The sequence below is a fragment of the Vanellus vanellus genome (assembly GCF_965231255.1).
Source record: "Vanellus vanellus genome assembly, contig: HAP1_SCAFFOLD_49, whole genome shotgun sequence".
Taxonomy (NCBI): Eukaryota; Metazoa; Chordata; class Aves; order Charadriiformes; family Charadriidae; genus Vanellus; species Vanellus vanellus.
Genome location: NW_028126699.1, coordinates 963730 through 978898, shown reverse-complemented (window position 1 = coordinate 978898; position 15169 = coordinate 963730). Strand labels below are relative to the sequence as shown.

Sequence of the window (15169 nt, the reverse complement as noted above, 5' to 3'; positions counted from 1 at the left end):
GGGGGTACCTGGGGGGACTCGGCCGTGGGCTGGAGGCGGGCGAAGGGGGCACGGCCGGGCTGACCTGCCGGGGGGGGCTGAGAGCGGAGCCCAGAGCGGAGCCAAGCGCCCGGCCAGGCCGGCCCCGGGCACCCTGCGCTGCGGCCGGGGCTGCCGCCACCTGCGGGGACGAGCGGGGGGTGAAGGGGCGGCAGCGGGGGAGGGGGGGGGGGCCTGAATCGGCCCTGTTCCCCCCGGGGACCCCCCACTCGGCTCTGCCCCCCTCAAACAGGCCCAGGCCGCCCCCCAAGCCCCCCAGCCCGGTCCCGGCACCCCACAAACCCCCCAAACTGGCCCTGGACACCTCCGCACCACCGCTCCTGCCGCCGCTGCCGCCGCCGCCGCCGCCCGCCCGCGCCCGCTCCCGCTCCCGCTCCCGCCTTCCACGGCCCCGGTTCCCCCCTCTCCCCCGGTACCAACCGTCGCAGCTCCCGACCGCCGACGCATACCGGAAGTGGTCCCCTTCGTGTCCGCCCACTCGCGCATGTGCCGAGGCGAAAACCCGGGCCACGCCCCCCTGCGTCGCCGCGGCAAACGCGAGCGAGGGGGCGGGGCCGCGCCGAGGAGAACGAGCCCCACATCACAGCTTCTCTCCGCGTCGGGCAATGCGAAGCCGACACCATCCCTGCCCTCCCCAAAATCAGCCGGGACCCCACGAAACCATCCTAGCCCTCCCCAAAATGAACCGGACATCCGTCTGCAGAGTTCCGCCAGCACCCCGACGGACATCACCGGGATGGGGGGAAAGAAAACAACCAGAAAGGTACTGAAAAGAACGTGGAGACGGTGCTTAGAGATCCTTCTGAGAGGCAAAACCCGGCCTTTGTTCTCATTTTTGAACACGGGGTTTCACAGTGCTTCGCGGGCACTTCTTTCCCAGAGTTTTGCCCCAAACCCACGCTTCTAGCCCCGCTCCCCAAGCCCTCCCTCGGGGCCCACCGCCTTTCCCCAGCCCGGCCTGTCCTTAAAGCTTTTCTTTCCACACACAGCCCTTTCCACTCACCTCCCTCCGGGGCCTCCTCTCTCACAGGCACCTCACAGCCCTGCAAACCTCCCTCTCCCGAAAAGCCATTCCCCCCTCGCTCCCCCCTCACGCAACACCTATTCCCCTCACACACTCGCTCCCACCCCTCCCCCCATCCTCTCTCCTCCCTTCCCCCTCCCCCCATCTTTCACCCCCCCTTCCCCTCTCCTCCCATTCAAAATGGCCCTTCCCTCCCCCTCCCGCCTTTTCCTGCCTCAGCCCCCGCCCCCCGCTCAGGTGACACCGCACACAGCCGCCATGAGGCGCGGCGGGGAGGGCCGGGGCTGTGAGAGGCGATGGCGGGGAGGGAATTTTTTTTCTTCTTCTTTTCATCTCCTCAGGCTTCGGGCAGCCCCGCGTGGGCGGCTGGAGATCCCCCCCTCCCCTTCCAGGAGTGGCCCCGGCCCTGGGGCGGCCCCCGCCTCCCTCCTCCCCACAGGCTCTCCTCAGGGGGAGCCCCCAAATCTGTCCCCCGGGCGGCCCCACAGCCTCCTGTGTGTCCGGGAATGGGGTTTCCCTCAGGGAGAGCCCCCAAATCCATCTCTGTCATTGCCCTACAGCCTCCTGCATGGCTGGGAGCAGTGATTCCCTCAGGGATAGATCCCCCCTCATCCCCAAACCTATCCCCAGGGTGGTCCCACAGCCTTCTGCATGGCTGGGAGCAGTGTTTCCCTCAGGGAGAGCCCTCAAATCCATCCCCAGGGTGGTCCCACAGCCGCCTGTGTGGCCAGGAACGGCGTTTCCCCCATGGATGGAGCCCTCTCCTTCCCCCTACCCCACTCCTGGGCAGCCTTTTCCTCCCTCCCACCTTCTCCCCACAGCTCTTCCAGGGCTGGGAAAACACTCCTGCCCTTTCTCTTCCTGCGGATTTTGAGTAGAGCCCCCTGTCTGCCCAGCCCACACGTAGGGTCTGGGCAGCTCCACGCCTTGTGTTTGAAGCAGGAATTGGGATATTTCAGTTTTCTTCTGCCATCAGGCATGGTTGTGAAAGGGCCAGTTGTAGTGGTTAGGCTTTGGTGGGTGAGTAACAGCAAATCTTATTTAACTTTTCCTTTTTTTCAGATTTTGTGTAGGGGGCTCGTTGTCCTCACGCCCGCGAGTTCTGCTCCAGGTCAAGCGAAGCCCCATGGAACTGGCCCTAAGGGCGGCGGCGGCCATGGACCAGCGCCCCTTTGGCGTCGAGAACGTGGTTTATTTTGAGGTGAATCTCCCTGTTTTTCTTGAAAAGTGGGGGGCTGGTTTGTAGCGAGGCTTAAAACCCCGGGTTGTGCCTAAGTGTGGGGCTGATTTCAACCTCAGGGGCTGCGACTCCGTCCTCAGGGGCTCCGACTCACAGCCCTGGCAGCACCGTCAGCGTGCTGGGCTCAGCGTTCTCTTGTATTTTGAAGGGTTTCTTACGGATCGGCAGCAGCCGGGGATATTTAGCAGCTGTGTATTGGTGGTGGAATCCGTGTGGTGAAAAGATCTTTGGGGTAAAGAGGTGAATAGGTGGTTTGTTTTTTTTTTCACCTCGAGAATGTTTCTTGTTGCCTTGTACCTGTAAAAAGATGTTCAAATCGTTAAGGTGTTCAAATCGTTTCATAAAATTACCCCCTAGACAGGAATATGTTTTGTGGTTGGTTTGGGTTTTTTTATAAGAGTCCTTTCAGCCTGCTCTCCAGGTGGAAATGGGCAATGCAAAGGCATTACAATGACAGATTTGCTAAATATGTTGCCGAGGTCTATATTAGTGGCTTTTCCTGAAGCGGGGAAAAGACGTCCTGTTTAATTCTATTTTGCATTTGAAATTCTCTGTGAAATGGATTAAGCAGAGAGGGCTTCTTTTTGTGGGTCTGCCCTTGGGAGGAGAGCGCCTTTAGGAAAAGGCTTTTCTGGAGGGGACAGAGAACTTAATTGCTGATGTCTCTAAAAGCGCGCCCTGTTTGGGTGCTTTGAATTTTCCAGTGTGGGAAAAGTCGCAGAAGTGTGTATTTCTGTCCAGCTGCAGAGAAATGGGTAATACTGAGCCCTACAATAGCTTGGTTGTTTTTTTTTCCCCTGTGTGATGACTGGTGTGGAGGGAGTTTGTACCAAAGAGTCAACTTCTGATTGTGGGCAGCCCCTGTTTTAGGAAGTGTTGCACAGATTGCTTATCGATGCAACTGCTGCCGTGACTCCCGCACTCCCTGCTGCTGTCAAGCTTTTATTACTTGTTCTGAAAAGCTCTCGAAATACGTGCTGAGCTGCGCGGCTCCCCCGAGCCAGGTGGCCATGGCCACTGCCTCCTCGGCTCCTGTTGGCCATGGCTGACTATTTTCAGCAGGATTTGAGTATGTCTGTGTGCTCCTCCTTCCCTTTTAGCCATCTGTTATTTGAGTTTGGGACTCGGAGGCCTTACTGTTTTCCTGCGCTCTGTTTTTTATCACTGTTGACAGTTCTGGATTCACCAATAACAGTACTCAGCGCTTACATCTGGAACTCCCTGAAAACAATGAACTCATTAATCCAGGGCCAAAGGTTTAGAAATAAATGGAACAAGGTCAAGCCTTGGGATCTTTAGTAACGTGATTCGGAGCCTCTCACCTGGCTTCTTGGTGGAGCTGGCACAGAGGTCGGTGATAATCCAAAACTGCAGAGCGAGCTGGGTGCCCGTGGAAGGGGAACTGCACTCTCAAGTGGCAATACTTGGGGTCTCGTTGCCTGTGGGAGGGAAAGGGACGTCAAGAGTCAACCTAAAGGAACTTCTCACCTTCAGAGGTCGCACTCTGGAGGTGACGGTTAATTGAGGGGAGTCGTGGAAGCGTGCCTTACTGAGCAACATGCTGCTGCCGGCCCGAGACTAAATGTCTCCAAAGTTTGGGGTTGGTTTAAGTGCTCTTTGGTTATTAGCTGGATGTCACTCTTAGAAGCACCTCTTGCCCTGTCTGGAGGGGTTTGCTGCTGCCTCCTGCATTGGGCCGAGGGGACCGGCAGCCTTCAGGACAGGGACTTTCTCAAGTGCAGAGGCTAAACCCAGTGTGTGCTGCTTAAAAACTGCTCTGGGTGTTAGTGCGGCGGTCACGGTGAGAAATGTGTTGGCTTAGGGGAGCCTGAGATTTGCATTCCTCTTAAGTGCGGGGGATTTTGGGGAGCCTGGGTGGTACAATCCCCTTCCTGCTCCCAGATTCCTGTCGCTGACCCGTCAGCGGGGTGTTAGCAGAGCTGATGCCCGCAGCAGCTGAGGGTCGGCATGATCCCGGCATCGACAGAGCTCTGGAGCTGAGGAATGGGAGCGTGGCCCGTTTCCATCACAGCTTGTGAGGGAAATAGTGCGGTTTGATATAGCCGGGGTGTGTAAACGGGGATTCCTCTGTGCACGTGTGCTTACAGGGTGCACGCACGTGTGTTACTTGGAGTGTTTCTTAATGCCTGTGAAGCTTTACGAGATTGGTTAATGAGCGTTGCTTTGCTGCGCAAGTGCAAAGTGTTATTTTCATGGAGAAACCAGCTCAGATGTTCCCTTTATTTTTCTTTTTTTTAAAGGCAGAATGCCTATTTTAAAGCTTTCCTTGCAGGCAGAATGACATCTGCTTTTGAGGATTGTTTCTTTCCCTGCGGGGTGGGAAAATTCTATAGCCTCGCTAAGGCCGCAGAGGAAGAAAACTTGTCAGTTTCCTGGAGCAAACTGCAGTTTGGAGAGGGGGGTGGTTTGCCAGAGCGCCTTTTAGCACCTTGTCGGGCACATTTCTTTTCCCTGGGGGGGGCTGAGGTTTAACATGGCCTTTTCATTTGCCTAGCTTTTGGTTGTATGAATTAATGGGTGTTTCAATGGGAACCACAAGACCTAATTTCTCAGTTGCCGTCTTAAAAACTGTGCAGGGACAGAAGTGGGACAGGGAGGTGACCGGAGTGAAACGCTGAAGGCTGTTAAGGCTGGAATAAGGAATGGCAGGGCTTGTTCTGGTCACCCAATATGACAATAAAAGGCCACAAGTTCCTCGTGGAGGTAAAGAACCGACAATCTGGGAGGGCGTTCAGGGATTTGCCTCATCGAAGGGTTTCCAGGGGAATACAGGGGTCACTCTCCATCTCATTCCTGGTGAGCTGCCTGCCTGTTAAGACCGTTACTGCATTATAACCACAGAGACAGGCCCTGAGTTTAGGTTTGGGAAGCCATTAGCTAATTTTGTGGTTAATGCTTTTTTCCTTTAGAGTGAGTCTGTGACTCGGTTCTCTCTGCTGAAGATGAGACATGTCCTTCCCTCTGCTTTGGCAATGGCCGCTTTCCTTGGGCACAGGGACCGCACACCCCTCTGGTCCTTTCTCTGTAAGTAAATCGTGGCTGTGCCGCCTTCCTGCCCGGCCTGGGGAGCTTGTCCTTTACTGAATGAGAAAGCAAGTTTTTCCCTGGAAGGAAAAAAAGAGATTTAAAAATCTCTGTCCTTCTGTGCAGCACTGCCATCCCAATGCAGCCTTGGGAGAGGCACCTTTCCTCCAGCGCTGGAACCATGGCAGGGAAGGGACCTGCTATGTTGTTAGATGGATGAATTTTATTGTTCTTTGGCAAGAAATGAATATGGTGACAATCGTTACCCGGTCCAGCCGGCCTTAGTGGTCAGCCCCCTCCTCCCTTTCCCTGTGGGAAGGCTCCGAGGATCTCCCAGGCTATAGGAACAGGCAGGCAGTAAGGATGCTGTGCTGGGAAGCTTTGACTGGCTTTGCTATCTTCCTCCTGTGAATGGAGAGATGGATCCTCAGCACTTTGGAGCTCACCTTCCCCAAACGCTGAGTTTGCCATTTGTTATCCACAAATGATGCGATTTTCTGTGCAGGAAACAGGATTTTTCAGAAATTCCAGCACGGTATGGGAAGAAAACGCTCCTGGAACTTTTAATGCAGGTCATTCCTTTTTGGTGTCGCAATTAAAAAGTGACGTCTGTAACTTTGAAACAAATATTTGTACATATTTGTCAATGGGTGCAATTCACGTAGTCGCTGGAAGGAGAAGGGATCTTAACCGCATCTCTTATTTCAGGCTGTATCCTGATAACGCCAGGGATTGATGTCCCGCTGGGGATTTTTCTCCAGTTCCCATCTTTTGCGGCTAATTGAGCGGCAGAGATTTTCCAGCTAGACAGGCAGTGAGCTCTACGGAGGGAATGCGAGTGCAGATCTAACGTTGACTGTGATTAAACTATATTGTTAAAAGACTCCTGCCTTCCAAAGAAAGTCTGGAAAAGTGAAAAAGGATGTGCCTTTCTCCTTTGGGATTGCTTTTGTGTCAGAGGGAATGGAAACAGCCCACCGGGCTTTTGCTCCGCTCCTGGCTTTGGCTTGGAAAAAGCCCGAAACGGCTCAATCCCTGTGGGGCCGACTGTGACCCAGGTGAGGGGCAGCTGTGCCAGGAGATCCGGAGGGTCCATCTCCACACCTTCCGTGTCCAGTGAGAGATTTCCCCGAAAAGAGGGAAGTTCTGGGAGAATGGGGAGTGGTGCAATGATGAGGGTGGCGAGGAAGGCTAAAGGATGGTCTTGATGATTTTTACCGTGAGTGGGTTTTTTCATATATCTTTTGGGCAGAATGGCCGGGGACTTTGTGTTTAGGCCGATGAAGGTCAACTCTAAAATCCGCATTGGGCCATGAGTTCCAGCCCAGCGGTCAGAATAACTGCAAACCCTGGGGAAAGGGGGCTGAGGAGCGGGTGCGTGGTTGGTTCGGCGCCGGGGCTCTGCCAGCCGTCGCTGTTGCCGTTGACCTTCTCCCTGTGGATTGGCCACTTCTCCCACTGCCCCACAGCACTGCGGAGGGTCATGGAGGGTTATTTTTGGCTGGAGTATACCCCTGTGCTGGCCAGAAATGGCCAGAGCTAGCCCAGGCTGGGCTTGCCACTCAGGCTGACCTCATGATGCCGGTTGCCGGCCTCCCGCCTTCTACACAACATTCCAACGGTGGTCTTGGCCCACCGTTGCAGCTCTTCTGCTGCTGGCTGTCGGTCTCAGAGTGAACTTTGCGAGTTTGCTCAGGCTTTTGAGGAAGGAAGCGGCAATTTTCTTGCCCGATGGGGCGCAAAAGGGCTCACGTGGTGGAACGGTAATGCTGTTGGTGGCGAGAAGGGGCTGTGGGAGTTGTCAGAGGGCAGTTGGTGATGCTGTGCTGGGAAATAACTGCCATACCTGACACGTCCCCTCCTTCGAAGCGGGTGCGTGCTATCGTGCTGTTCCCAGCTCTGCTTTCTCACCTCCTCTGCCTTAACAATTTCAGTCATGTCAACATTGGCAGCGACTTTCAGGCTGAGATCCCAGACCTGCAGGACAGATCCCGGTTGGAAGAGGAGGAGGAGGGAGCGTCGCTAGTGTGGAAGCCCTGGGGAGACATCGCAACGAACCCGGAAACACAGGACAGAGGTTTCTCTTAATGCTTTTCTTGTCAGTTCCCCCCCGAGATACTAAGGGTCGAAAACTGCACGTTTTCACAGCAGCTGTTTGTCCGTTGGGACCCTCTCCCTCCTTTCCTTGACTGCCTTCGTGGCTGGTAGCACCCGAGGGTGCTCAGATCTGATGGGACAGTGAACAGATAACTGGTGGCACTCTCAGTCGCGTCCTCTGGGAGAGACAGTCAGGGGTGTTTGTAGCTGTCCCACCTCAACTGCAGCGACCTCGGTAGAGGGGAGATCTGTCTCTGGAGCTTCTGGTCCCAAAGCTGCTCTGAAGGGAGAGAGAGCGATAGTGGATAACCTGCCTTTTTTGCAGTGGCTTTTCTGGGTCTCCAGTCTGTGTGCTCTGTTTGCCCTCGGCCTTGTATCGTACCTTTTCCTCTTTCTTGATGGGAACTGACTTTCTGTTGGTTTTTGTTGCATTTCTAGTGACAAATCTGCTCAATTTCGCCTGCTCCAATGTGGTGCCGGGGGGAAGAGGCAACCTGGAGCACGCCTTGCACCGCCTGCATGAAGCCCTGGTAAGAAGCAGCTATTTTCGAATTCCTGCTGGAGTAGGACAGACTTAATTACTGGGGTGAGCTGGGAGTCGCTCCTGAGTTTTCTGTTCCGCAGGCTCAAATCCCTTTGCTAAAGGGGCAGAGTTCTTGCGTGCTGCCTGTTGGCCGCCGTCTGCATTAAGGTCTTGTGGGATGACAGACCCTGTGTATCAATAAGAGCTTGTTCTGTCTCTTGTCAATTCTGACAATTTGGAGAATAGAAGTCCTCCTACTCCTGCAGGCAGCTCTGCCTGCAGCGGGGACGAGCCCAGAAGGACTCCAGCAGCAAGCAGTGGCCGTTGGGGTGCCACAGCTTGGTCCCCGGAGATCTGCGCGGGTTCTGGTTTCTTAAAACACATCAGTGTGGATTGAGGAAATATTCCCATCGACTGCCGTGGGCGGAGGTGACCCCGACGCGCTGTTGCTGAGCATCGACTGAGCACCATCTTCCTACAGTGGGCTGAAGAGTTGAGGTCCCTCCTGAGGGGGAATCTAAGTCTTGTTCTCTGAACTCCTGCAGGAGGGTCTGGAGATGTTGCAGTCTGGGGCACCCCAGCGACCTGAATCCCATCCCCTGGCTGATTATCATTACGCAGGTAAAGCGGAAGCAGAGCTTGTTGCTTCTCCAGGAATGCGAGCGGGTACTGCCGTTCCCTTTGTTCTGATTGAAAGAAGTGATTTTTAAAAACGTGCGAGCAACGGTTCATGTTCTTCGGGGCAGGGAAAATAGTTGTTTTAATCTGTTCCGGGGGTCTTTTGGCATGGGGAGTGCCTTGTCCCTGTATTCCAGCCCACTGCTGTCCTGTACAGTGATGCCCCACGCTGCTGTACGCTTCTCCTTTCACACGCCGGCTTCACGGCAGCTCTGCTGGCAGCCATAACTGCTCGTGCTAACGAACTCCCTGCGGCATTGGCTAATCACTTTCCACAGGAGGAGAGATGTGGATGTGTGATGAATAACTTGTGCGGATTTCAGGTAGGCTGCGAGTGGTCTAATCATTTGCACGTGGCTGTTTCTTCCCAGGCTCAGACACTTGGACGCCCTTGGAGGAGCAGTTGTTTAAAGAGGCTTTTTATGTGCATAAGAAGAATTTCCACCTGATCCAGAAGAAGGTAAAGCCGTTAGACCAAGGCGGGTTGCGGGTTGTTAGTGTGGAGGGGAGTTTTAACCCAGAAAAGTCATCTTTTGAACGGCGTGTCGGAATCCTGTCCTTGGGATGCAGCTTCATGCTAAAAAGACACCGGTACGAAACATAATTTTCCTAATGTGTAATTACCAAAGAAATTGAATCTCTCCGGTACAAAATATGGGAAATATTAAAAGAATAATGACACATTCCGCTGACCATCGGCGTATAACGTACAGTTCTGCCCTCCCAAGGCTTCTTTACGGCCCTTTCAGAAGAAGGGGGCTCGTTTTCGGCCTGATCTCACCTGTGCATTGTGCTGTGGGGACTGCAGACAGAGGGGGGGACAGACAAAGAGCACTGGATAGATTTGTTGTGGGTCTGTGCCTTCAGTGTTTCCCTGCAGTATTTCCCTCATCGATCGCTTCTGTTTTTTTCCTGACAGATTCAGACGAAGACCGTGGCCCAGTGTGTGGAATATTACTACACCTGGAAAAAACACGTCAGGTTTGGCGCCACCCGACCAGGACAGACAGCCAAAAGGCTCCAGCGAGGCACGGATGAGGTGGAGGCGGCTGAAGAGAAGGTAAGAGAACTGCCGGGGGTGGGTGCGAGATGCCCCATGGACGCATTGTCTCGGGCTCTGGGAAACGATCCCCTTCGCATTAAACTTGCTTCTGATGATTTTCGGGGATGTTTCATGACGTCCCAGTGCTCCGTCACAGGAACTGCCGGTGATCCGCCTCTGTGTGGGTCTTGCCAAAATGTTCCTTGCCAGGAAGCAGAAATGTGGTTCACAGAAATACATATTATTTAGGGTTTTTTTTTGATGGCAGCCACTGGGTAAGCATGTCACTTCAGTTCTCTGTAATTCTACTGTTCTGCTGAGGACAGTAGAAATAATATGGTTTTTCTTTCACCATCTGTCTTTGCACCCCATCCTCCCCGTCGAATTTCAGCATTGTTTTGGCTGTTTTAGCATTTGGAGGAGCTCAGCGGGGCAGGCTGGGGCTGATAGAACGCGTTCCACCCAGCACACAAATAAACCCCTCACTGCCTGGGCCGTTTGGGGATGTTTCCAGCCAGTTTTTCGCTTTAGCTGTCCCCCTTGCTGAGGAGCAGGAGAAATGAGCACAAGCTGTCTGGTTTACAGGCTGGTTGCAGCCCAAAGAAGAGGCGCCGGCTTGGGCCCACCAAGAAGCAGAAGAGCAGCGAAAAGACGCCCCGTGGCACAGGCAGTCCCTCCCGCCATCCCGGGGACGCTCCGCGCGGGGTTGGAGGCGCAGGCGATGCAGCTGGGTTTCCCTGCGGGCAGTGTGGAAGGTGAGCTGCTCGCTTTTTCTTCTTGAAACTCACTGCTTTGGGCTCAAACAGATGGAAACTCTCCGAGATGTCTGGGGGGGAGCAGAACTAAGGGCAGCTGGAGGATTCCCCCTGTCCCGCCGCCACCTGCTGCTTTTGTTGGACTTTTAGCTGAAACCGCTGTGTTTTCCTGTGCCTTTGAAGGCCTCACGGTCTCTTCCCTGAGGTGTTGGGGCACCTGTCCCATGCCGCACATGGCCACGTGTTGTCACCACCATTTGTTTAATAGCCGCTTTTCCTCTGCGCCTGTTGGAGCAACGAACCTGTCGGGATTGTTCCTGCTCAGTTCCATCCTCCTCCCGTCTCCCCTGCACTCGGGGCTCCTCCGTCTCCCGCTGACTGCAGCCACAATGGTTTCTCTCTCTCTCTTTGAAGGCCCTTTCCTTCCATTACAGGCTCAGGGCAGTTCATCTCCTTGGGTGAGAATCCCAGCGTTTCTCCTTTGTTTGGCTGAGAGAAAGGTTCCACTGAAGTTCCTTCTTGCGGTTTGCGGCCCGAGGGCTCCCGCGCTGCAGTCACTCGTGCCAAGCGACATTGCTCGTGCCACACAGAGCCACTCGAGTTTCAGTCCGACCCGATTTTAATCCATCGTGATGTTAATTCTCCTATTTTAATCCCCAATGATCTGCCGTGTTTAACCACCTAGGTCCCACCCAGACGGGGGTACTGATAGAGACTGTGTGGCACCACACAGCAAAACGCACAAGAAACTCACAAAATTAGAAATAATGAAACGTCGTCTAACAAATTTTTTTTTCTTAAAAAAGGAGTTAAAAATCCCCGTTTGTTTTTTCCCTTCCAGGGTGTTTGGGACAGTCAACGGGAGGAACGCGCATGTGAAATACCATCGCCCACGGCAGGATCGGAAGGCCCTGGAGACGTCTTCAAAGGGCGGCGAAGCCGGCAGAAGCCCAGAGGGTGACCTCCTCCCGTTGGCAACTGCGCAACTGCCGGTGCAGCCCAGCGACCAGGTCCCTTTCCACCACTAAGAAAACCCCACCCACCATCTCTCGCCTTCGGCAGCGCCTGAGCTCTGCGGAGGGTCCACCACCACGAGGTCGCCCCCGCTCCAGAAAGACCCAGAAGATAAGAACAGCAGAGAATAAGGTATTGTATTTAATAGTGTTTCCCCCTTAGGTGATAGTGACGTGTAGATTTTCGGTCTTTCTTTAGTGACGTGTAGTCTTTCGGGTGAAAGACTGAGAGGAATTTGCGTCTCCGCCAGCAAGGGATGATGGTCACGTCCTGGTGATGCTCATCTGTGACCTGTGTGTCCCCCCCCCTCACAGCCCCACTTTGGGGCTCTGGAGATGTGTCCTCTCCCGAGTCCAGTCCCTGTCACAGCCCAAATCCTGGCTCAGGAGCCGGAGGGGTCCCCGCAGGGGATGGTGCTGACCCCCACGATAGCAAAGGAGGGAGCCACAGGACCGGTGGTTTCGTCTGGGTAGGATGGAGATGGAGAGGGGCGAGGAGGGGGGTCTCCTGCTCCGCCACCAGAGCAGCTCCCCCAGTTTGGCCCCTCATCCCCTTATAACACTGGGATCAGTGTTTTTAATTACACTTTGTGCGAGATTAATTACATTAATCCTCCCTCCTGCTGCTGGTGGCCAGTCCAGCTTGTGTGTGACGGGATGAGGGGGCCGAGGTGGGAAGTTTGCCTGCTCGTGCGATGCTTTTGGCCTCCCCCGGCACCGGGAGGACTCAAAGCCGGACCTGAACCTCTGCTTTGTGCTTTTCCTTATCCTCAATTACACCAAAGCTTCCCCAGGGAAAGATTTTTCTTTCTAACTGGAAGAGTTGCACTGAGACAGGTAAACTGAGGCAGGACAGTCAAAAGTCCCTCTCTCTCCTGCTGGGACAAAAAAAACCCTGCAGCAAAATAATAATTTGGAGAAGTTTTCTTGAGATGGAACAACACCCTCTGCTCCGAAACTCAAAAGTGAGCTCGCCATCCCCTTTCCCAGCCCCGTTTCGATGATTTGATGTTTTCCAGGCGCCTGGCAGCGGTGGCGAAGGACAAAGAGGGAAGGCGAAACGTCTGTGAGTGCTGTTACCCATCCTGGGATGGGATAATTCGCTTTCTGGAGGCATCTCTCTGTCCTGCTCCGTCCCATCCCAAGCCCACGCATCCACAGATCCCATAGACTTATTAAATCCTTAAATCCTCCAGCCATTTCCTCAATGAAATAACCTTTCTGAGTCCATTTGAGTGGCTTAATCGGGAAAAAGAGGGTTTTGAGTGGCACCGTTTCCTTTGGTGGCATCTCTGTGCGAGGTTTGCTGCGATTTCGGGGATGCTGCAACAACTGGGGAAGGGCGATGGGATGCTCGGAGCATCTTGCCACGGACCCACTTGGCTTCTTTCTCCTGTCTTTGCGCCTGAAGCTTTAATACTAAATAATAAAAAAGCAGCAGAGATCTGAGCTTGGATCCCGATGGGATTTTAACGGATTAGACCTCGTTGTCACCCTCCTTCGCTGTGTTCTTTTACATCCCATGTCACCTTTCAGGGCGAGCCGGGGCCGTCAACCTTTGTGCTGAGCAGCGCTGGGGAGGAAGTTCATGACAGCAAATGAATCTGTAGGCTGGAAATGAGGGATTAGCTCCGCTTGGAAAATAAGGTAGGGCTGGAGATAGCTGGCGGAAGCGAGGAGAGTAAAACATGGGGCTTCTCTGGCCATTTCCGTACGGCGTAGGACTTGGTCTGTCTAACGAGGGTTTATGGAAGCCGCGAAGGGACGGAGGCTGTGCCGAAGGGAGACCTCCCTGAAACACCCTGATTTGATGCAGGAAATGTTGATGAAAATCAGGGCTGCCCCATAACGGGCATTTCCCCAATGGTTTGTGCCTCACGTGGTCTTTTGGCAGTTTGGGCTTTCAAATACACCCAAACACTGTGTAACCTTTTGCCCTGCCGAGATGCAGCGTTTCCACCCCTTTTCTCTATTCTGGATAGTTTTTCCTCAAAACAGAGCAGGTTTCTCCCCATCCGCTAAGTTTTCCAAGCGGGATCAGTATTGGGGTGTATGGCTTTAAATAACTGCCGGGGTCACCCTGAACATTCCGATCCCAGCAACGGTCGCTGTTTATGTGCTGGAGATGGTGCAGACTGGGAGTCACTGGGCTGCAGTCGGAGGGTTTGGTCCTCTGATTGATCTGGAGGCTCAGTTATCCCCCAAAACCGGTGACCGACTTGAGGATGAAGCAGGACAAGGGTCCCAAAATGACACTTCTGGAAGAGTTACAGGTGGGAGGGCTGTGCCGAGGGTCTGCGCATCCCCCAAAAAGGGGGGGAGACTTCCCAAAATCCCACTGGCATGTCGCCAGAGCAGGGAAGGATGCGGGGGGACGATGCTTTGTGCCCTGCCGGGGGCAGGTTTAGCATCGTGGGTGGGAGCACAGAGCCAAAATGGTTTCTGAGAGAGAAGCAGACTTTCCCCATGTTGCTCGGGGGGGATTTGGGGAGCTGTGATGCCCAAATCGCTCCGTTTATTCCCACTCTGACACCCCTGTAACACACTCAAGCTCGCTGTTGTATTTAAATTGCAATTTTATTTCAATTGTGATTGTATCTAAGTTGCGATTTAATTTAAATAGTGATTTAATTCAAATTGGGGTTTTACTTCGGTGGCGATTTTACTTAAATTGCAATTTAATTCAAATCGGTGTTTTATTTAAGTAATGATTTTACTAAAATTGCCATTTAAAGCGATTTGATTAAGCCCCTTTTGTCCCGTGCCTTTTCTGAGGATGGGGTTTGGGTTTTTGAGTTTTTTTTCCGGTAAATCTGGAGGGGAGTAGACGCATTGCTAAGAAGGGATGGAGGGTGGCGGAGGTCAGCGTGGGAGAGAGGACAGGAAAGCCACAGGCGTGTCATAATCCGGCTGCCGGGTGACGCGGGCGAGTGCCGGGAGCTGGCGGGGAGGTCGCAACAAGTCAGCTTTGAAATTAGTACTCGGGGGCCAGAAAAAGCTCATTCCCAGATGGGAACGTTTGTTCCTTTTGCTCATTAAATTAACTGGTGAGCAGGAGGTGTGACCTTCCCAAGTGTCGCTGCTGCGCGGCAGCAGGTGATGCCATTCAGTCGAAGCAGGGATTTGGGGGATAAAAAGCAGGTTTCCGGTATTTTGCTCTTCTCTAAAGAGAAGGGTTTCCTGGAGGCCCTTTGAAAGTTGCAGTTGCGACTCGAGTGTGAGACGTGGCTGGGTTTTTATTTCTTTGAGCGTGGTGATCCCGGTGATGCCCTTCCCCAGCCCAGGGGGCAAGGGGAGAAGAGAACTCCTGTAGTACTCCTTTGGCTTTTAAGGCACAGATGCTCTTTGTGCAGCGCTGGCAGTGGTATTTCAGCCAAGGAGGGCATTAGCTCTCAGCCCTTGGCTTTTCTTTTGAGGAGAAAAACGCAGTTTTGTGTGGAAAGCAGGCTTGCAGCAAGAGAAGCCCGAGCCTGGTTGGGCTGAAGTCGAAGCTTCACCCTTGCAGGTTCTTGAGGGCCTTTGGAGGTTGGTGGTGGCCATGTCCTGTGGCCAAGTGCCATCTAGTGAGTCCTGCAGGTATCACGTTTGGAGAATGAAACTGGCTGTGCTCAAAAGTGTGGAGTTGGGTTCCCCCACCCCACCCCACTCCACCCCCAGTTTGGAAATCCCTTTTTTAATTTTAATTTTTCGAAAGGAACCACAAGAACGAAGCA

At 53.8% G+C, this 15169-nt stretch overlaps 1 protein-coding gene across 1 annotated transcript in view; it reads left to right on the top strand.

Moving 5' to 3' along the window:
• Positions 1-15169, top strand: part of LOC309685830 (electroneutral sodium bicarbonate exchanger 1-like) — a gene marked incomplete at both ends in the record, with an annotated part of 40469 nt that overhangs the window by 11660 nt on the left and 13640 nt on the right. The window lies entirely within an intron of this gene.